This window comes from Alexandromys fortis, unplaced genomic scaffold, assembly GCF_014885135.2.
Source record: "Alexandromys fortis isolate MF-2015 unplaced genomic scaffold, M_Fortis_MF-2015_v1.1 scaffold_97, whole genome shotgun sequence".
In the NCBI taxonomy this organism is placed as follows: Eukaryota; Metazoa; Chordata; class Mammalia; order Rodentia; family Cricetidae; genus Alexandromys; species Alexandromys fortis.
Genome location: NW_026067981.1, coordinates 441,328 through 463,447, shown reverse-complemented (window position 1 = coordinate 463,447; position 22,120 = coordinate 441,328). Strand labels below are relative to the sequence as shown.

At 42.2% G+C, this 22,120-nt stretch overlaps 1 long non-coding RNA gene across 1 annotated transcript; it reads right to left on the bottom strand.

Moving 5' to 3' along the window:
• Positions 1-5,220: 5,220 nt before the first annotated feature.
• Positions 5,221-15,518, bottom strand: LOC126511331 (uncharacterized). Its single transcript, XR_007594664.1, has 4 exons — positions 14,817-15,518; positions 14,472-14,587; positions 14,261-14,318; positions 5,221-5,603 (listed from the first exon to the last, which is right to left on the bottom strand). It is a non-coding gene; the product is annotated as an uncharacterized lncRNA (long non-coding RNA).
• Between the last annotated feature and the right edge of the window lie 6,602 nt (positions 15,519-22,120).

Genomic DNA, 22,120 nt, shown 5'->3' with positions numbered 1-22,120 from the left:
TCATTATTTCCACTCTCCCACGATTTAGACCATCCTTTAGTTGAAAACACAACCAAAACCTTGTCCATTTATCATGCTGCTAGGATGAATAGGGTTCCTGCTCAGGCATGCTTAGGAAGGATGTATCCTATGGTATGTGTTCTTGCAAGACACCTTTCAGCCTAGTATGATTCCTTTATGCCAAGACGCCCTGGACATGCCCAGAGCCCGACAGCATGGCGTGCTGGCTGTGGACTGCAGACCACCTGGGGCCCAGGCTCCACCTCAAGCACATCTGCTCACTTCCCTCACTGGACTGCCATCTCTGAGAGGCAGGAGTTTGGCTTCGAGAGGAGTCAGGGGGCCCACAGGAATGGTACAAAAGACAGGTCTCAGCCTAGTCGTTCACGTAGACACTTGCTTTTCTTAATGTTCTCTTTGCAAGTGGTTCTCTTTTTTTTTTCTAAACTCATTCTTTGGAGTCCCCATACTGTGTTTGCTTTCCCTTCTGCCTTTGATTGGCTTCTGATAGTTAAAGAGTTGACAGCAGAATGTGACAAATCAGGTGGTCTAGTTTTGTGCTTTGTCTCCTTCCATTGCTGGCTATGGCATTAAGGAAGTGACCGGACCTCTCTAAGCCTCACCTTCTACATCTACAAAATGAAGTTATTGTGAATGCCTAGCCTGTCACTTGAAAATAACAACTCTGTCAGGTTCTTAGACGGTGTCTCCGTGATAGGGGCTTAATATATTGGCTTCCTATAATGCTACTTTTGACATTGATATTATTATTGGTATCAGTAGAAGTGGAGTTTTCATGGCACAACCTTATATCAAGGAACCTGGATGAGTCCTACAACTTTACCCCAGCTTATCTGTACCACCCATGACCCTACAGTCATGATCCCTTGATAAAGCACTGAGAAATGTTTAATGTATAACAAGATACTGAAGACAATGTTGTTAAACTTGCCTCCTAGCAAATCGAACTAGGTAATAATTTTCCCTTGTTCCTTGAGATATCCTATGAGTCTGCCTTAGTTAGGAAAATTCTTAATGACAGGGTATTTCTATGTAGTCTCAGCTTATCTGGAATCCATAATCCTTCTTCCTCTGCCTCCTCAGTCCTGGTGTTCCAGGCAGGGATCACTATTGCCTAGCACTAACGACTAGTAGTTCCTATATGTTTTGTTATTATTGCCGACATCTGTGTAGAAAATATGCATCTTTTGACTTATATTTAGTAATTATCAATTAACTTATTAAATTAAGTTTTAAACTTTTATGTGAAAATTAATTAAATTCTAAAAATTAAATTAAGATCAATTAAATTAAAGCCTTGGCCTTTAAAAATAAATAATGGCCATAGAGATAGTGATGTTAATAAAATCACTTTATAGTTTATTTTCTTTCTGAGGGGCCAAGCCAGAGTCTGGCAAGATGGCCTCTTGCACTTCTTCCAATTGAAGATCAGCCTGGAATCATTGAACCCTGACTTCCTCATTTTTCACCACGTGTGCCTGGTAAAGAGCCAAACTCCTAAAACAGGGTGGATGCCACCCAGATTTTTCACATCTGGACGTCCTTTAAGGACGCAGCCACATTCATTTGGTCAAGATCGAAGATTTAAGCTTACCTTCAAAGTCAAAAAACAACTTTGAATTTTTCAAGATACAGAAAATGATATCCTGCTCTTGCAGGCGTGTGCCACCCTGTACATCAGAGGACAAAGCCACACTTCAGGATCTCTGGAAGGGGACGTCAGAACCATTCAAGGAATCTGGAGAAGGCAAGACACAGCCAGAAAGAAAGATCTAGTTTAAGCCGGAGTGTGACAAGCATATTTTCATCCCAGTGTTTACCATAACTAAGCCGACTGGCCCAGTGTTGTCTGCCTTTTTCTTAGTTCTCTGTCAGCACAGGACACATTTCTCCCACACGCACAGTCCCACAGACACCAACAGAATCGCCCCAGCAGGCTGGGTAAGCAGTAAATAGCCATCAGATTTAGTGATGCGTTATCAGCAAGAAGGCACTATGCTTGGCACTGGGAAATCAGAGGAGAAGCTGAAGCTTGTCACTTCTTACTGAGGAGAAGGGAAACAGCTAAACAAACCCCCAGGGAACAGTGGGAGAAAGCAGGAGCTCTGAGACCAATTTCAACCTAATCCATCGGGCTGAGGGGTGGGGTTGGGTGAAAGAAACACGGATCTAGGGGCTATAACATACCAAGGACTTGGCAGGTGCTTACTGATCCAAAGCAAAGGCACAGTGTGGGGGACCAACAAGGAAGTTCAGCAGCCAAAGTAAAAGCACTGCAAGGAGAATAGATGAACCAGAACTGAATAATGATTCCTGTATCAGAATATTTTACTTTCAACCAGAAAGGTCTAAAGGCTGAATCATCAACTTTTTACTCAACTCATCGGTGATGATTAAGTATCAATTAGGTTAAAGGAAATTTACCATAAGCCGCCTGTCCTGATCTATGAAAAGAAAGCTTAAAAAACATCAAGGTCAGAAAAAGTACTAGCCAAGTTTCTACTGCCTGCTTTCCAACTCTGGTGGAAAAACAAAGGCCACCAGCAAGTGTCAATCACGCAGGAATGTGCTGGTGCAGCTCTGGGGCTGGGCTTTCTCCCAGCTCTCTTTTCTTTTGGTCTGGTGAGTTTGCAAACAGCCTGCTTTCTCTTGAGATGTCAGGTCTCATACCCAACCCGCAGCTTAACCAAGCGCAAGCAAGCGTACCACTGCTTTCATGAATCCTTCTTCACAACATATTCTCCCTACCCCGCCCACGATGCTCTGGGCCCCTTAGAGCTGCACAGCTCTTTGGAGACAGAAAGTCTGCAAGAAGGGAGCCCATCTATGGGGTGGGGGCAGGGAAAGGACAAATGGGGGCGTGGCTAGTAGATTTCTCTCCCCTATAAACTTTAGAAGGGAAAAGATAGTTCATCATTTTAAGCAATCCCTTGAAAATTTTAGTATAAGAGAGCAGACTTCAGATCCTTGGTCACATAGAAAGTAAATAGCATTCTTAGGTGTCCAGGTTAACATTTAGCATGGATGATAGCAAGTAACCCACACAGTAATCTTATAGTGTTTGGTACTGTCCCACTCTCTCTGAATTTTCTCACTATAAATTGGGGGTTGTAGCTTCTAACAGTCATGTAGGCATCAGCAACTAAATAATGAGTACACCACATTTAGGTCAGAATCATACAGTAGATAAAATGAGGCCAAGACTGACTTACGTATGTGGCTCTCAAAATCTGCTTTTTTTTTTTTTTTGGATTTTTGAGATAGGGTTTCTCTGTAGCTTTGGAACCTATCCTGGAACTGGCTCTGTAGACCAGGCTGGCCTCGAACTCAGAGATCATCCTGTCTCTGCCTGAGTACTAAGATTAAAGGCATGAGTCACCACCATCCAGCTTTCTTAATAGCAATGTTGTTATCTCCTATCCCCCCCAAGTCCTTGTCCCCCNCCCCCCCCCCCCCCCCCCCCCCCCCCCGTCCTCCTCTCCCTCTCTCCCTCCTGCTCTACAGTGAAACCAAAGAGGAACCAATGAGTTGCTAGACAGACGCCAGGAAATCCCTCTGGCTAGTTCCCACTACCACTAGCTCTCTCAGTGTGTCCCCTAATAACACCCCAGGAGCTGGTTATGAATGTTTGTGCCTAGACCTTCCACAGAGCTACACGATGTGGAACACAGGCTCTACCATGTTTGAGTCTACCATGGATTCACAAGCCCCCAGGGCAGTCTGAGGAACACTAATTGCCAGAAGTCCTGGTCCAGGCTCCAGGTTTTCTACTCCCTCACGCCTACTGCCTACTACACACCAGGCTCCACAGGTGAATGTGGCTTTCGGGTTTTTTCCCCCTACTGCTTTATTACTGTCTTCAACCTATTTTTCCGTTGCTTTGGTAAAGGTACCAAAGGGGGCTGAATAGAGGACTGACTTCTACTGCCCCTAGTCTTGCTCTGAAAAACCCCACTGGCCATTGGCTCTGAGGAGCCCTCAGGTTTTATTAGCCTTCTCCCCTTCCCCCTCCCCCGAGACCTCATCAGGACTATATCTGACCTGGTAAAAGGAACGATTTATTCAAATTCTCTCTGGAGAAAAACAGCTTTTTCTCAGACCTTGGTCCAGGTCACAAGAGTCCTTTATATCCGTACCAGTTTTATTAGACTACAAAACAGGGGAGAATATGATTTTTTTCCTTCACATATTTAGTTTTAAAAGTGACTTAGTACAGAGAGATGAGACATTCCATCGTCTAGTGACAAGAGTGACCTGTGGCTGGCATGTCCACTATGCAGGAAGCAACCAGAGTGATCATGGGTCATGGATCCTTTGTGCAGCACGAGCTACCCTGAGATCAGGGTCATGTGACTAGTCAGCCCCTCTGGGAAGGGCTGACTCGATGATCCTGTTCTGTAAAATGGGCATGTGAGCGTCATTGCTTGCTTCCCATAGACACACACCTGGTGAAGCAAGGAGACCTGATGTCACCTAAGAACAATTTCCTCTTAGGCAATTTGCCTTTAATCAGTAGTACTTCCATTTGTCAGGGGAGGTGAACTGGCATCTCTCTGGAAACTTTGACATTTGCCTTCAGGTCTCCCAGGGAGAAATGCAATGGCACCGATACACCTTCTCCCAGGAAAAACCAGAATCCTCCCTCCCTTTGTAAAATGCCCACAGGGCAAGACTTGGTGGGCAGCCTCTGATTGTGTGCCAGGAAAGGGTGGAGCTCGTTGTACCTGCTTACCCAGCCTCCGCCGGTGAAATGCCAGCCAGAAAATGAAATCTTCCTCCCTGAAGCCACAATGTCATGTTTGCTGCCCATTTCCTCTTGACAGGGAAGGCAGCCAGGGCCTGACTCAACTCCCAGGACCAGGGAGGCTCTGCAATGACTGGATGCCACCATTATTTTAAGTATTATTTTTGTCTTTGAAAATGTATACATTTATCCAATGCATGCTGATAATATTTATCCACTACCACCAACTCCTCCTAGAGCCCCTACCCCATGTCCTTTCCAGATTCATGTTTTCTTTTTCTCTTTTCTTATTTCTGTTATTAATAACTGAGTCTATTAATGCTGTCCTGAGCACTCTTACTTAGACCTCTGTCAGGGCTGATGTAACAGTCCTGGGAGACTGGACTTTGCCACCTTCCTCTGGATGCTCCCTTGCAAAGGGCTGCATGTGTCATTGTCACCTGATGGATGGGAAAGCAGTAGGTGCCAAATTCCACCGAGAAGATGCATGTGGCAGTGTTTGGCTGAGTCAGTGGCAAGAGGTGTCTGGTCAGAGAATGAAGGATCACCTCGTGTTGCTGATCAGTTTCTTCCAGCCACTCTCTCTTTTCCCTGGACATATCTGGACGTCAACCAGCCCGGACACTGGAGAGAATGTGATCCTTTACAAAAATTAGTCTCTTAACTTTTCAGTGCCTCGAGTTCCTTAAATCCATCTTTATTGGGATGCAAACCGTCTATGGGAAATAAGCCGATTAACACAGACGAATGTATACCGCCCCATGTGAGGAATGTGTCAGGCAGCAGCATTAACGACAGCAAGACTTCTCATAGTCCTCTGGAATGTTGACGTTGCAGGCTGAATAAGAAAGAAATATCATGGACTAGTAAGGTGCTGAAGGAAGCTATTTAGGTGTTTCCCACTGCCATCCATGGCTCAACTTCTCCCTTTTCTCATCTTAAAGAGATAGTATCACTTTTGTTACTATCTTACTGAAATATCAGAATTGTTTTCTAACACTGTGGCTACTTCACCAACCTAGTGGGTGAGCTTCTGTGGCCTTGGCTATGCGATTGCTCAACTCATCCTTACAGAAACACTTCTTTCCATTTGGTGATTCTCAACATTATTAGCTTCTTTGACCTTTGAAGTATGTTTCCTGTGTATTTTAGGTGGACATAATCAGCACACATACATACACACACACACAAAACCTAGTTGCCAAATCTGTTCTTCATCTATGACTTAGTGTTCCAGAAAATCAGTATGGCAATTTCTCAGAAAATTAGGAAACAACCTACCTCAAGACCCAGCAATACCACTGTTAGGTATATATCCAAAAGATACTCAATCATACCACAAAGACATGTGCTCAACTATCTTCATAGAAGAATTATTTGTCATAGCCAGAACCTAGAAACAGCCTAAATGCCTCTCGACTGAAGAATAGGTAAGGAAAATGTGGTACATTTACACAATGGAGTACTACATAGGGGAAAAAAGACATCTTGAAATTTGTAGGCAAATGGATAGACCTAGAAAACATCATAGTAAGGTGACTAAGACCCAGAAAGACAAATATCATCTGTACTTACTAATAAGTGGCTTTTAGACATAAAGCAAAAAAAAAAAGCCTACCATTCACAATCCCAGAGAACCTAGATAACAAAGAGGAGCCTAAGACACATACGTGGATGTATGTCTAATCTACATGGGAAGTAGAAAAACACAAGAAATCCTGAGAAAATTGGGAGAGCATGGGGATCATGGAAGAAGACAGAAGGGGGAGGGGAACAGAGAAAAATATATAGCTCAATAAAAATAATAAAGAAATTTAAAAACAAGAATTGAATTTGGATTAGGGAGAGGACTGAGTGGGTGAAGCATTTGCTGTCCAAACATGATAAGCTGAAAATAAAAGACTCTTATCAGAAGCTTCAATATGAAGGACACAAGCATAGGGAATTGTTTAGAAGACTTGGGCCCCACTTGGTTTGGACGATGTAATGCATTCCTCCTCTCTTAATGCACTTAGAAGTCCGAGACCCTTATCTACGTGTACTATGAGCAAACACCTCACTCCAAACAATGTATCTAGTTACTGTTAGCAACCTAGAACCCCCACCTGTGTCAGCTGCATGCACATCTTACTGTAAGCAATGGAAAAGTTTCTCTTCCCCTTAATGACCATCAAACATAGATTCTATTCAATCATACTGCGTTTATGTCAAGGTAAGGGAGAAGGAAGGCCAATTGGCCTGAACTGTGGTTTTTTTTTTTTTTTGTTGTTGTTGTTGTTTAACTTTTTTTTAAGATTAATTTTTTTTACTTTATATGTATAGGTGTTTTGCCTGCATGTATGTCTGTGCACTACATGCGTACAGCGTCCACAGAGGCCAGAATAGGACATTAGGTCTCTAGTTACAGATGGTTGTGAGCTACCATGTGGGTGTTAGAATGAAACTCAAGTCCTCTGGAAGAACAGTTAGTGCTCTTAACCACTGAGCCATCTCTCTACCCCATGAACTCTTTTGAAATTAGGCACAAGGCAAACTATGGCCTCATAATAAACTTTAAGGGAAAAATTCCCATTTACCTTATTATCCTTATGCATAATTGGGCATTCATATGATTAAAATTAGATGCATTATGGAAAGAGACATGCACAGGAAGAAAAGATTACATAACAATCTGCCAATTAAATTAGTGAGTTTCTCACACTATGCCTCAGCTGTTGCAACCAAGTTCCCAGACTCTTGAATCCCAGTGAAGGAAACACCGAACAGCAGTCATGGTGCCTTCACGCATGTGGCTTGTGGTGAGGCTGTCTAGTCTGTACTAGTATTCCACTCTGAATAAAGGCTCCCTGCTACTTTGCCATCACATGTACTCTTACTGAATTCTTAAATAAGATACCAAGTATCTAGAAACACTTGGTCCAGAACCTGGCCACTAAGCAAAATACCCTTTTTCACTGAAGAATAAGAAAACCATCTGCCCTGTCTAGAAAAACTTAAGCCATACTACCTGCCACGTGGATAATAAAGGCCAAAGAATGAGCAAGCAGGTAGGAGTAGAGACTAAAGATGTGTCAGGGAGCGTCCCTAAATCATGAAACCAGACCAAGGACAAATTCTCCACAGAATGGTGTGATCACAGAGTACACACAAGTTAAGTCTTTGGAGCCAAGTATTGGAGAATCCATCTATGTAGTATGGAAAATGTCTCGTGGAAGTCTCGGGACATTTAGTTAATGGCTACTAACTGGAAAATTAACTTTAGGAGAGAGAACACTGAGAATAGAGCCCTTCAACATACCAATGGTTAGGTCATTGTGTTTTCTATAAACCTTAGGTGAGATTCAGTTGGATTGGACTAAAACAGATCCTTATAGATTTCCTGAGTTACTATGAAACAGGGTCTTATCTAACTTCAAGCAGAGGAGGTATTTTAGATCACCTTTCCACTCTGTGGGAGTTGTACCTCCGTCCCAAAGAGCAGCTACTCTTCTGAAGTCAATTGTCCACCAAGCCGCTCCATTATAAGAGCAGCATGCTACAAAGGATGTAGCATGCATTCTTTCAAGCCTGTCTCTTGAACAGAGGAAACCAGAGAGTGTAAGTCATTCTCCATCAAAATCAACTTGAAGTTTAGGTTCTCTTTCAGGTGGATGAGCTTCAAAATGACCTGAGGCAAAGTCTGGCCGTAGCCAACCTTGCTGAAGCTGAATGCATTGTAGCCAGAGACTACTGCATTTAAGGACCTGGAGAGGTAGGGACAATCTCGTCAGGTTGAGGCACATTGTCTGAGTGGTTGAGGTGTTCTTTATTTGTAATTAAATAATTTATTTGTTTTAATTAAGACCCCCCCAAGTAACTCCTACAGTTCGTGTATTGAAGATTTGGTCCCCAACACAGCAGCATTCAGAGTGTTCAAAGATGGGACCTGTGGGAGGTAACTGGATCATAAGGGTTCAGATGTTATTAATGGTTTGATCCATTTATGGATTCTTAATGGAAATTGAGAGGTGGTAGAAACCCAAGGAAGTATGGGAAGAGAGAAGCAGGCATTGAAGGCATGAACCTGAAGGGTACATTTTACCCCTGCCTCCGGGCTCCAAGTCTTTTTACTTCCTGGCCAGTGGAGATGAGTAATTTCCGCTGTCCTATGCTTCTGCCGTGATGAGCTACCTCACTGTAGGCCCAGAGCTTCTGGGTCAGTCATGTGCTGAAAACACTGAAATCATGAGCCAAAATAAAGCATCCTGTTTTAAAGCGAGTATTTCCTGGGTGTTTTGTTACAGCAACAGAAAGCTGGCAGACACTGGCATTTTCCTCCACACTGACAAAACAGACACATTTGGCAAATCTTTCACACACACCTGCTGTGAGAGTTCCTGATACTACACTTGAGTAGTACTTTGAGTGGCTGCTAAGCAAGACGTTGAACTAAGAGAATTTTGTAGCCATCAACCTGACAGTCCTAACAGTTCCTCGTGAATAGCGAAGAGAACTAGGCTTGAAACATATAAGGCTGTGAACTATCCAGCCAAAAAGGCAAAGTGGCCCCTCAAGCTAAAATGCAGCCTTAGACAAGGATCTCTCCAATTATGGCTAGCTAGGCACGCTTAAGATGGTTTCCTTAGGAGAGCTTGTTACTGGTAGGCGGGATGTTCGCTTCTCTACCTGAATGCCTATCACAGAACGTTCCAGGAATAACCCAGTGGGCAGCTCTACTTTTAGACGTTAGACAAAAAGAACCCAAGAAATAAATTTGATCCCAACTCTATCATTAATTGCACAGTCTGTTAAGAAAAGGAAGTTTTTATTTTGTTGATTATACCATTTGAATTCAAGAATAAGTTGAGGTAGCCAGGTGGTGGTGGTAGAGGCAGGCAGATCTCTGAGTTTGAGGGCAGCCTGGCATACAGAGCTAGTACCAAGACAGATGGGACTACACAAAGAGACCCTCTCTCAAAAAAAAAAAACTAATAAATAAAATTAGTTGAGGCTTCTCCTAAGTGCCAAAATTTGCCTTGCAGGCTTCAGTGAATTTGCAAGTGGCAGAGGGGAAGAAGAAATTGAGTCACTAACAAGGAATGACTTATTCAAAGTCTCTGGGTAGAGGGATGTCAAGATTTGAACTCTTTTATTAGTCAACTTCTTATAACTATAACAGATGCCTGCAATATCAGTGTGTAAAGTTGTCTTGGTTCTGTAGCTGATTGGCCCCTGCTGCTCTTGGGTCTCTGGTGAAGCAGTACAGCATGGGCTAGAATGCACCCAAGAGCAAAACTACTCATCTTGTTAGCAGGAAGCAAAACAGGAAATGCAAGGGTTTGGCTTCTCTAGCCTGTCCAAGGACGCAGGCCTCAGTGGCCTAAATGCTTCTCATTAGGCCTCACTTTTTTCAACATCTCACAATTGCTACCGCTCTGGAGACTAGATCTTTAACACACAGGCCTTTGAGGGGAGTTCAAGGCTCAAGCAACAGCACTTTCCATGGAGACTCACTAGTGTCAGCAACTTTTCTATGCCTATTTTCTGGAACACTCATCCTATCTCCTAAGAGACATCAACTGGAATAATAGTACCCTAAATCTCCTCATGAGGTAGAACAGTTAGAGCCTAAAGAATGGTAGCCAGCGAGACCTGTCCACATGGCCTAAGAAGGTTAATGGGGGAAACCCAGAACAAGGTAAAGCAGGAACATTGTATGTATGTATCCTTTTTTCTTTAACTTTAAAAGAAAACCCAGCCTGTGAGAATAGCACTAGTACGCTGTTGTGGACTTGAACCTGAACCACTTAGACTTGTGTAGGGATCTTAACTCAGCTGCTGTTCTTGGATCTTCTAGCATATGCACAAGGAGACCACGCTTCCTGGAGGCAGCCCCCAGCCACGGTCTGATGAACCATGCAGGGACCATTAAGGCCCACTCATTCCATGTAAGAGGACGGACTCTCCCCATAGGTGAGTTTGGCTTGAGAGCAGCCTATCAATTTGACCAAGAACTGTTTTTTAGTTCAAAGATCTTTCTGACTTCTTCTCTTCCTCTGCCCTTTCTAGGTTGGTAAACCTGAGATCATAGTCTGCTTGCTCTATTTACCTTCTCCTGTGTCCCACCCCTCCTTATCTCTCTCACTGGCTTTGATTCCAATAAATCTCTTACACACTAAGAGATCAACTAAGAACAACTTCTCAGAAATCTGAACTAACATATTCAATGAAAACTGTATGATTATCATCAACAATAATCTAGTAATTACATTTTTCTATAAAAGATACTACCAGAAGTGAAGAGTAGAGAAAGAATATTAAGAGATACAGATCTTGGTTCCCACCACCAGAAAGCCGTTCACTGACTAGGTACCATGAGTCCTATAGATGAGCAATGATGAGCAATAGAAAAAACGGGGCATACTTCTTTTAGCATAGTGTCATTACTTGTTTTCACAATACCTGTATCTCAGCAAGACTAATTTTTTCCCAACTCTAAGATGCACTATTTGGCTATGAAATGATAGCAGTGAGTCACACGAAGCATCATTTAAAACAAAAAAAGAAGATTCTAGAAGACAGCATGTATCATATGTAATATGACAGTATGAAACTTTTATATGTGCACATTTTAAACCATCCACACACATATACCTGGACAATGGTTTACATTGAAAAATATGCTTGTTAGGTCAGTTAAGAACGGAATCGCGGGTTAGCCCGTGTGCTCCTTACAAGCAAAGGCAGTGATCTAGGGCTGTGTCCCAGCAGACTCTGAATAGCTGTAGGTTCTCAACAGTTATTTAATGATGGTGTTTGCTGAGTAAGGAAAGAGAAAGTCATCTTTCTCTTTAAGAATAGGCTCCATTTAGAAAAGTAGAGGAAGAGAAGGAGGAAGGACATGCCAGAGCTATGACATAATCGTAGACTCAAAGGTCAGAATACTCAGGTCTTTTTCAGTGAACTGGAGATTCCACAAAGTCGGTGGATCTCTAGATTAACTAATCTATCTGTACAGGGAGAAATTAAGGAAGGAAATGGTGGTCAGAAATTAATGTCAAAATGACCAGTAAGCTTCCCCAAGCATGATTTTTTTGTGATGAAGTAATTAAATAATAATGTAAAAATCACATACATGCAGAGTTGGGGGGTTCATTTAAAGATCTCAACCCACATTTCTTTTTAAGATTTTAAACATTTTTACTTTATGTGAATTAGTATTATGCCTTCATGTATATAACTACACCACATACATGCAATGCCTTTGGAACTCGGAAGAGGGTGTTGGATCCTCCTGGTATTGGAGGTATGGTGGGTTGTGAGCCACCATATGGGTTCTGGGAGCTGAATCTTGCTCTTCTACAAGAGCAGCAAGTACTCGTAACTGCTGAGCCGTCTCTCTTGGCCCTCAATTCATACTTTTGTTACAGACTTTTCATTTCAGACATTCTGGGAAGCAGAAACAGAGAGGCAGCAATATCTTCACCTAATAGATGGCAGCGAAGTTTCTTAATTCTGCACCCCCGAAGTGAGCCAAGTTAGACAGCTGGTCTGAAATGTACTTACTCTACGTAGGCTTCCTCTTCTAGAGCCCACTGTGCCTGTAAACGTGTACGACGCTGCCAATTCCTATTCAATATAACTATAGGTGTTTCTCTCTTTTCCAAAACTTAAAAAATAAATTTTATTTACTTAATTATTCTCAGTGGGCGTGGCTTAAGTGCCGCTGTTCCTTTGTGACAGTCGGAAGACAACTTGTAGACATCACTTCTCTTCTTCCAACATGTGGAGCACTGGGAACTGCTTTCATATCCTATCACCAAGGTTGGTGGCAGAAGCCTTAACACATCAAGTCATCTTGTGGACTTCTAAATGTTTATCTCTTGCCGGCAATTAATTGTGATAGATTCAAAGTCATGTCATGACCTCATCCCTTGGGAAGATGGGCTGATTAGATTCCTTGTCACAAGTGTTTCTCGTGGTGCCTAAAATTAAATCATAGCCTTTAAGAACTAAGTCATGGGCTGGAGAGATGACTCAGCAGTTAAGAGCATTGCTTGCTCTTCCAGAGGACCTGGGTTCAATTCCAGAACCCACATGGTAGCTCACAACGGTCTATAACTCAATTTCCAGTGAATCTGACTTCCCATGCAAAGACATGCAGGTCAAGCACCAATGCACATAAAAATTGAAAGTTAAACAAACAAACAAACAACAACAAAAAACTAAGCTAGAACCAAATGATACCTAAATAAATATACACTATGTTCTTATATGTCCACCCTCCATTTTCAGGCACAAGATGTGATATTGTGCCAGCAGTTCCCTAGGCTTACCCCAGATGATAACATGCTCTTTCTTAACATATTCCAGGTACGATACTTAGAATGTTAATTCTCATGTCAACCTTGTAAAAGAGGACTATTAGTCCCACTTTATATGCGTGAAAAATGGAGCTTAGGAATGATTTGTATATGCTTAGGCTCAGAATTAAAGTTCAGATCTGACTCCAGGCTGTGGCTCTCACCCCTTTGTCACAGAACTCTCCTTTCCTCCAATTATGCTGCACGCATATCTCAAAGAAGGGGACAATACCTTTTATTTCTGTATTTCCAGAGTCTACCATGGTACCTGGAATGTATTGGCTGCTAGTAGGTACTCAGCATTGTGTTTGGGGATAAGAAGTAAATACTGGGGCTAGAGAGATGTCTCAGGGATTAAGAGCATTTATTACTCTTTTTTTTTTTTTTTTTTTTTTTGGATTTTCGAGACAAGGTTTTTCCGTAGCTTTTGGTTCCTGTTCTGGAACTAGCTCTTGTAGACCAGGCTGGCCTCGAACTCACAGAGATCCGCCTGCCTCTGCATCCCGAGTGCTGGGATTAAAGGCATGTGCCACCACCGCCCGGCCTCATTTATTACTCTTATAGAGGCCCTGAGTTCCATTCCCAGCATCCACATGGTATCCCATAACCATCTCTAACTCCAGCTCTGGGGATCTGACATCTTCTTATGATCTCCTCCATGAAGCATCAGGCACACACATGGTGCACATACATACATACATACATACATACATACATGCAAGAAAAACACTCATACACATAAAATAAATACATTTACAAATAATGAAATTATTTTTAAGAGGTGATAGTAATGAACTGTCACACATGGTTATGAGAATGCATTACCAATCTCAATGCACACTTGTTAGCTCTGCTGTCTATTTGGCAGGACTGATTAAGCCTGAAAAGGAAAGATAATTCAAAGCCGCCTACAAGAGAATATTCTGTGACTAGAGCAGGCATGATTAGATTAGACTTAAATTACTGCACTGTTCAAAAGCAGGTCGAACGTCCATTGGAAAAATAAAATAGACTTAGGCAAATGGTTTTAATTCCCAGGAACTCACACTAAAGTCTTAACAGAGGTTAATATTCCACTGAGGTCTGTTTAGACAAATAGGTTGATGGCTTACAAAGCAAACAAAGGATTCCAGCGTGACCTAAACTTCCTTACCAGGCAGGCGTTGCTTAGAAAGCAGGTCTGGACTCAGGACAAGCTGGAAACGGTTTCTCTGTTGAGGTAGGAGGAAAGAACAGGCTGCTTTTGATGGCAAAGATAAGGCTGGGGAAAGTTATTAACCCATCCCCCACCCCCACCCTCAGCCATAGGCACAGAAAGGTTCAATCCATGCCGGAAGTGACCAGCTTCTCAGAGATCTCCTCACCTTCCTGGCGGTGCTCCTTAGATGGACAGGGCAGGCTACAGGCCCCCAACTCTTCTTCTTGATTCCTTCATGAGCAATCAAATCAGAGATATTTCTTGTTCCTTGGGGAAATTTTTCTTACAAAAAAAGAAATTAAGCTTGTGTTGACTTGCATGAAATTTGAATTTCCCACCACGGCTGAGGACAGTGTCTCATTTCTGACACCAACTTCTAGAAACATCAAGCACAAATAGACCCTAAACCGACTCATGAAAATCTCATCCCCCCATCCCCCACCCCGTTGCAAAGCAGGAGGGAATGTGTCAACTAGAATTGTCACACTCTCCTAGGGCAGAAAGCTCATACCAATCTCATAGCTCGCTGACAGCCAGGACACCAGAGCGGTTTGGGTTTTCTCTCAGTAGGCATGTCACCAGGTTGTCTGTGGCTTTTTTATGTCTTAGGTGCAGATTAACCGTCCTTGGTGTTCTAATCTAATGCTTCTTAGTCTGCTGTCGGATCTTTCAGCTTTTCCGCAGTAGATTACAGTAGTCTTAGATGTGGGTTCCAGGATCACAGGCAATGGTAAAACTAGGATTGAAGGTGCGGAAGAGGCTGACCTGGTGGATCTGTGGGAAAGAGGTGTCTGAGGATGACTGAAATCACTCGCTTAGTTGCTTAATGTTGATTGGCTCTGCACTATGTACTGGGCAGAGTTAAGGGGAACTGAGAACGATACATAAACTTGTCTATAGGCCAAGTGGGAGGAGGGAAATCATCGGTCTGAGAAGTTTGTAGTGTTAAAATGGGCATTCTAAATCAGAACATGTTTAACCATAGAGGTTGCCTGCTTGTGGGATCAAATTGTTGCTGTGGGGTTTGTACATAAATGCTTTCCCCCTAATAAACCCATGTAAAATTTTAGAGAAACTATACTGAGAAGTTACTGGGATGTAGGATGAGTGTGGTCAGGCCAGCATATTATTTGCTAGGGAGATCGCTTGCTGAGCGGCAGAGCTGGTATCCTGATAGTTCATTTCTGTGCTGAAAATAGATAATATACGAGAAAGTTCCCTTACATCTATTGTCACACATGGACATAAGGAGAGCCGTGCCCTAAAAGCTATGACAGTGGCCACTCTAGTATTCATAACTGGATATGAGCCAGGACCTTTGACTGCTAATATTTTTTCCTGTCACTATCAGAAACATCTTACAGAATTCTCTTGATCCTTTAAGCTTTAGGCTTCTTGGTTGATGGAATGTGTTGTATCTAATCCGCTTACCTCACAGAGAGGTTGGCATAAAGCTCAGCTCCTTGACCTACAGCGTGACTGGTTGTGGGATCACTAAGGATCTGACAGTAGCAAAGGGTGTCTGAAGTTGAGGGAACTAATTCAAACGTGTAATGAATCTAAGGTGTCTCTGGTGGCACTCTCCGCTGCTGTTTCCTGTGATGTCAGTGCAGTCCTGGTTCTGCACGCACTGCATGAGCACTGTGTACCGTGCCAGCTGTCATGCCATGCCAGAGCAAGGCTGTCTTGTCTCAGATGCAAGACTCTGATAGTTATAAATTTTATTTTTGCATATAATAAGTTTTATATTTTTTATTGGATATAATACATTTTAATAGAAAATTTTAATGACAGAAAACATGGCCATTTTCTATCATTCCTTGGTATCAGAACTTTTGGACTAAAATGTATATATGAGTCTTTAAAATTTCTTTCAGACTTGTTAAAAACCTTAATAAAAATAATTAAATAAATTTTGGGTTGAAATTAAGATCTAATTTCCATAAATTTCTGAAGTAGCCCTGAAAATATGTCTGCCAGTTTGTCCTATGCATTTATGTAAAACAGCATTCTCTGTGTTGCTAATTCTAAAATCAAAATATCCACCAACTGTGAAAAATTTTGAAAGTGCTGTTCCGTAGAGTATCAAGTATCCAGTCAAGATTTAATTCTTCATGTAAAAATAAACAATTACATCCATGTTATTGTTGTCCAAATTTGCTTTCATCTTTAGTAGACTGTAGAATGAGATATAAACCAAACAATTATTTGAAATAAATTTATTTGTGATTTATTTTCAGAAAACCCTTGATTTGTATACCTACTTTATATACTTGGTGCTGTCTAAAAATCACTGGGTGAAAGACCTCACAAGGCTGAGATGATTTAGTTGAAGTGTTTGCTTTGCCAAAATCAGGGCATGAGTTCAATTGCTAGTTCTACAATTGAATATATATTGGCACATACTACTAATCCCAGCAGAAACAGGCAATGAAGATCCTTTGGGACTTGCTGGACAGCTAGTCTATAGTGCTTGGTAAACTCCAAAATTGCCTAAAACAGATGGATGATGCTGGAGGAAAGACACCCAAGGTTGTTCACAGATCTCAATGTACATGCTCACTGTCATGCACATCTGTATGCACATGTGTCTAGTGCACTGGCATGCATACATACACACACGGACAGACAAGGGGTTACAAGTGGGTAAAGTTTAAGAAGCCCTGGGATAAAATATCAAATGGGAATTGGACATGGTCATTCTTTTCCTCCTACCCCAACATTGCAAGTCCATTACCGGGATCCCATTCCGCAAAGCACATGTTCGGAGAACGTGAGGTGTCAGGAAGAAGGCTACTTGGTTCTGGCAAACTGTTGTGAAGAAAGGTAAAGAAATGGGCGACTCTGGTTTCATCAGCTCAGAGGGCCTCTCAATCTAAGGGGCTCGCTCAGTCACCTTTGTTACAATAGAAGCAGGTTTCACTCAGAATCCCTAACACAGGTCCCTGCCTCTGCCTAGAACATCAAACACTCATTGTCTACCCCATGAAAGACACTGGGCTTCAAAGACAAAAAGGTGTAGTTTCTGTTTGCAAGATGTTTCGGGAAGGAAGATCTAGACCATGTAATAAAAGAGAGCTTTATTGGATACTTGGATCAGGACCAAGGTAATTTCCAAGAACATTAGAAGTCATATGTGAACCAAGGCTAACCTATTATCCTAACACTTGTCAGGAGGTAACAGGTGAGCTACCATATAGAAGGGAAAAACAAACACCCAGTGTGCTAGAGAGCCTTGCCTACTTTGAAGACACCTAGGATTTTATTCCTGACTTTCTCAGATGTGAGGTTTTGCTGTTGTGAATTCAAGTTCTAGGGTGTGAACAATCAAAATTACAGTGAGATATAATTAAAAATAAAATTGTAGTGAGAACTAGAAAAAAATAAAAACAGGTGGTTGGAAAACCACAAGGTAGTCTATCATCAGAGAGGTACCACAGGTCACTATATCAACTAAGAAATAAGCTGTGGACTCATTTTGTTGCAAAAAAAAAAACTATTTTCCTCAAGTATAGGAAAAGCTTGAGCTTGTGGCTCTTTTTAAATGAGGAATTTTTCCTCTCTGGCACACACACTTGCTCCTAAGCCTGATGATCTGAGTGTAATCCCTGGAGTCCACATGGTGGAAGAAGGGAACTAGTTATTAGAATATGAAAGTGACCTTAACAGAAGCCTGTAAAATCCTAACCTTGAGATGCACGCCAAGGTTTGGCCAACGTGTTACCGACTCTGAATTTTCTTTTAAAGTGCTTGTCACAGGCCCACAAGACTCTACAGTGAATGTGCAGCTGACAAGTTCTTAGACCCACAAGTGTACAACTTATGGGAAACCCGTTTTTGCAGAGCTTCGGAACACTTATCTTTTGGATAAATCGCTGTCAATTCTGTAGAAACCTTGTGAAGCCATGACTCTTCTCCCCTTCAAAATGGGATTCACCCCCAAATACCTCAGCAGAGGTTATGGGTAACAAATGACCTTCCCTCATTCCCCCACACCATGGTCAAATCTACATAAAGTCAATCCCCCACAACTACCTTTGCTAATAGACCATGTAGGAATTTTAAAAAGATAGGAAGATTATCAGGTATTTCCCCTCGGATGCTGGCCCTTCCTGAGTGGTGTCACCTTTTTCTGGAGTGTTCCTTTGTCAGGTTCCACCTGTTTTTTTTGTTTTGTTTTGTTGGGTGTGTGTGTGTGTGTGTGTGTGTGTGTGTGTGTGTGATTCTGAAATGCACCTTCAGATCCAATATAGAACTCTCAGCTACTTCTCCAGCACCATGTCTGCCTGCATGCTGCCACACTTCCCACCATGATGACGATGTACTAAACCTTTGAACTGTATGCCAGCCTCCAATTTATTGTTTTCCTTTATAAGAGTTGCCATTATCATGGTATCTCTTCACAGCTGTAGAAACTCCAACACAGTATGTATAATAATAAAAATTTTATACTTAATAATAATTCTATATTTGTAAATTATTACAAACATAATTATTATTTTATAGATCTGAAATTTTTCATCCAGATCAGCCAGTAATTTACTACATTAGGTAGCTCGTATTCGGAGTTCCATCTGTTCAACGCCTCACTAGATTGCTTGTTCTTTTGAAAGAGGTTTATCCGGGTAACAGGAAAGAAATAATTTCATCTTTCTTTCATAAGGAGAAGGCTGTTAGGGGAAATTTCTTTTTCTGTTAAGACATAGAAGATAAGAGGATATATATGAGCCACTGAGAATGCAGCGGTGGAGATGGAGGTGGGAGATACGCAGAGATCAACTCTGGTTTGATGGAAACATGCTATCGGGGAGATGAAATTCCCCCAAGGAACAGAAAGGGCTTTGGTAGCTGCCGCAGTAAGTACCTTGCAATGCAAGAGGAGAAAGAAAGTGGTCTGTGGACTTGACGATTAGGACATAGTGTTGTTTGAAAAGGAAGTCAGCCGTTAACAAACGCTCTGCTGCTCGCGAGTTACCTACTTACCCTGTCGGGCAGAGTCAACAGCATGCACTTGTCATTTCTAATCATTCTATAGAAACGGATTTAACAATTAAAACTATCTGCCTTTATTATAGAAAAACAACTTACGGAACTCCTTTTTGCTAAGGAGCTGAGCATCTCTGAATAGTTACATAAATGGAACTTTTTGAAGGATCAGAATCTGAACTGAGCTGGTTTAGGCCAAAGGGGACCCACAGCAGATTGGCTGGGTTAGAGCTGCTAGTCTTAGGAGGGCCGGTGATACAGTCTCTATCCACTGCCCTTGGGTAGTCTCTTGTTTTGTACATGGGGAAAGTAAAGAACAGGAATGTTGGGAGATTAATTCACAGGGCTGGTGAGGTGGCTCCTTGGTAAAGGCACATGCCACCAGATCCAATAATGCTCTTCGTCCCGTCTCAGGAACCCACGTGGTGGAAGGAGAGAATCGACCCTCATAAACTGTACTCTGACCTTCAGATGTACACCATTGCACGCACACACACACATACACAAACACACATGCACACACACACATACACACACACTAAATAACTGTAAAAACTTCTTTTAACAAGAAAATTACCTCAAAGAGTCTGAGTCAGAACTAATAACAGACTCAGATTCTTTTTTCCAACTTCGGGGCTAAATCATTCTAGATACTGAATTAAACGCAGGAGTTGGTTTCGGTTGTAATTGTTACTGGCTTCCAGGTTGGCTTCTTTATAAACTGAGGTGTCTGATTAGAAGTTCATTGCTGATTATATCCTCAAAAAACCTCTGGGCAGCTCTGAGCCTATATTTAAAAGCTAACTTCTTTCTTCTCACAGAAACTCACAGGAAATTCTCCTTGGGCCAGCAAGCTTCTGCTTGCCCCAGACTTGCCTTCACCTGGATTATTCATGGTGATCTCAGGGAGAACCCCACCTGCAGTGTCATAACGAGAGAGCAGGGGAGGAGGAACTCACCGACACAAACCTCTGTGCTATCCTTTCCTCTGCCACGCTGGATTAAATAAAGGACCTGTTTCCTCTGCAGCCCCGAGGAAGAATACAAACATCTAGATACTTTCAAATAAGGACATCCTGCTTTCGCTCTGTATCTCTCAGCTTTAGCTATTATAAAAGTATTGCTGGGAGTCAGTAGCTGGCATCTGGAAGTCCATTACTTAGAAGCCTGAGGCAGGAGGATTGTTGTTGAGTTCCAGTCCAGCTGGACTCCAGAGTGAAACTCTGTCTCAAAAACAACAAGGCAAAAGGTCCTCAACATGTGGGTCATGACCCCCAAAGGGTTGCATGTCATATATTTACATTCTGATTTATAATGATATCGAAATTACAGTTATGAAGTAGCAATGAAATAATTTCATGGTTGGAGGTCCCTACAATATGAGGAACTATATTAAAGGAACACAGCATTAGGAAAGTTGACAACCACTGATCTAAGCACGTTTCCTAAGGTCACATAAGAGGCGAGTAGCCAGCCATGAGTTCTGAAAAGTCTAGTCTGTCATTTTAAAATATTATTATTATTATTGCATGTGTGTGTATGTGTGTGTGTGCCACAGCACATTGCAGAAGTTAGAGAAGAACCTGTGGAAGTCAGTTCTCCTTCCACTGTGGGTTTCAGTCCTCAATTGTCAGACTTCTGTGACAAGCACTTTGCCAGCTAAATCATCTCACCGGCTGATAGGCCAGCTTTGTTTTCTGATAGCATAATGTGCTCCTTCTACTACCTCTGCTCTCTCCATTTGTCAGTCAAAGAGCTGCACCAGCGTTTAATAATAAGTGACAATAGAGTAGAAAGTGAAGAGAATAATAGTCTTTCACTGCTTTGATTTTTATGAACAGAAAAATTATATACCATGTCTAGAAATAATAGAGAATAAAAAATCCATAATTGAAGCTGCAAAGAGACAAGATATAAAACCGTCTGTGTCCTTTGGTGGTGGTGGTGGTGGCGGTGGTGGTGGCGGTGGTGGTGGTGGTGGTGTGTGTGTGTGTGTGGGTGTGTGTGTTTGAGTTGAGTAGTGTAAGCAAACTCACTGCATTGTAGAAAAGCAGGGAAAGTAAAACACGCCCATTTGGATTGCAGGAGGTACAGGGCCGGCTAGCTGTCTGCCCCTGGAGCTTTATTTACACGAAAAGCTTTAGGTACTACACGACCGAAAGCAGGTTTATCTTGAAGAAGCACTCTCCCCAGTGATGTGAGAGGGTCACGGAGCCATGTGTGACCTAAAGATAAGCTTTCCTCCACAAAGCTGGCTGAAATCAAGAGGCGTTTGCAAACTTCATGTGAAATGCCCTTTTCGCAAGCACAGAACTTTGGAAGAAATATAGGGTAGAAATGGTGAGAGCTTTGACCCCAAATTAAATATGGATTGAAAAGGAGGAAAAATGAATTATACCTGTGCACATTACTTTAATAATAAAGCTAATTTCATATCTGTATATTCCTTTCACGGGGGCATGGCTGTCTGGAGTCCATCGCTTAAGTCTCCTCCTATAAGGGCAGTAAGGGTGGGACTGCCTGGCCTTCCACTTCATTTTTAGGACAATGGCACTCAGTTCTGTAATTGTTTTATGCAGCCCTGATAGTGTTTGGATATTCCAACAAGCACACTTAGAACACAGCAAGCATGCTACGGAAGAAACACTTCTCTCTAGCCCCACTCTGCCTGGTCAGCTGTGGTGCTAAAGGAAGAAGCCAGCGTCTGCTTCCTGACTGTGTTTCAGTTTCTTAGGCAACTCTAACAGGAAGGCCTGAGGCCTGACTATTTCCTCGGATATGTTTCTTGTTTTTCCTTTTTTTTTTTTTTTTTTTTTTTTTTTGGTTTTT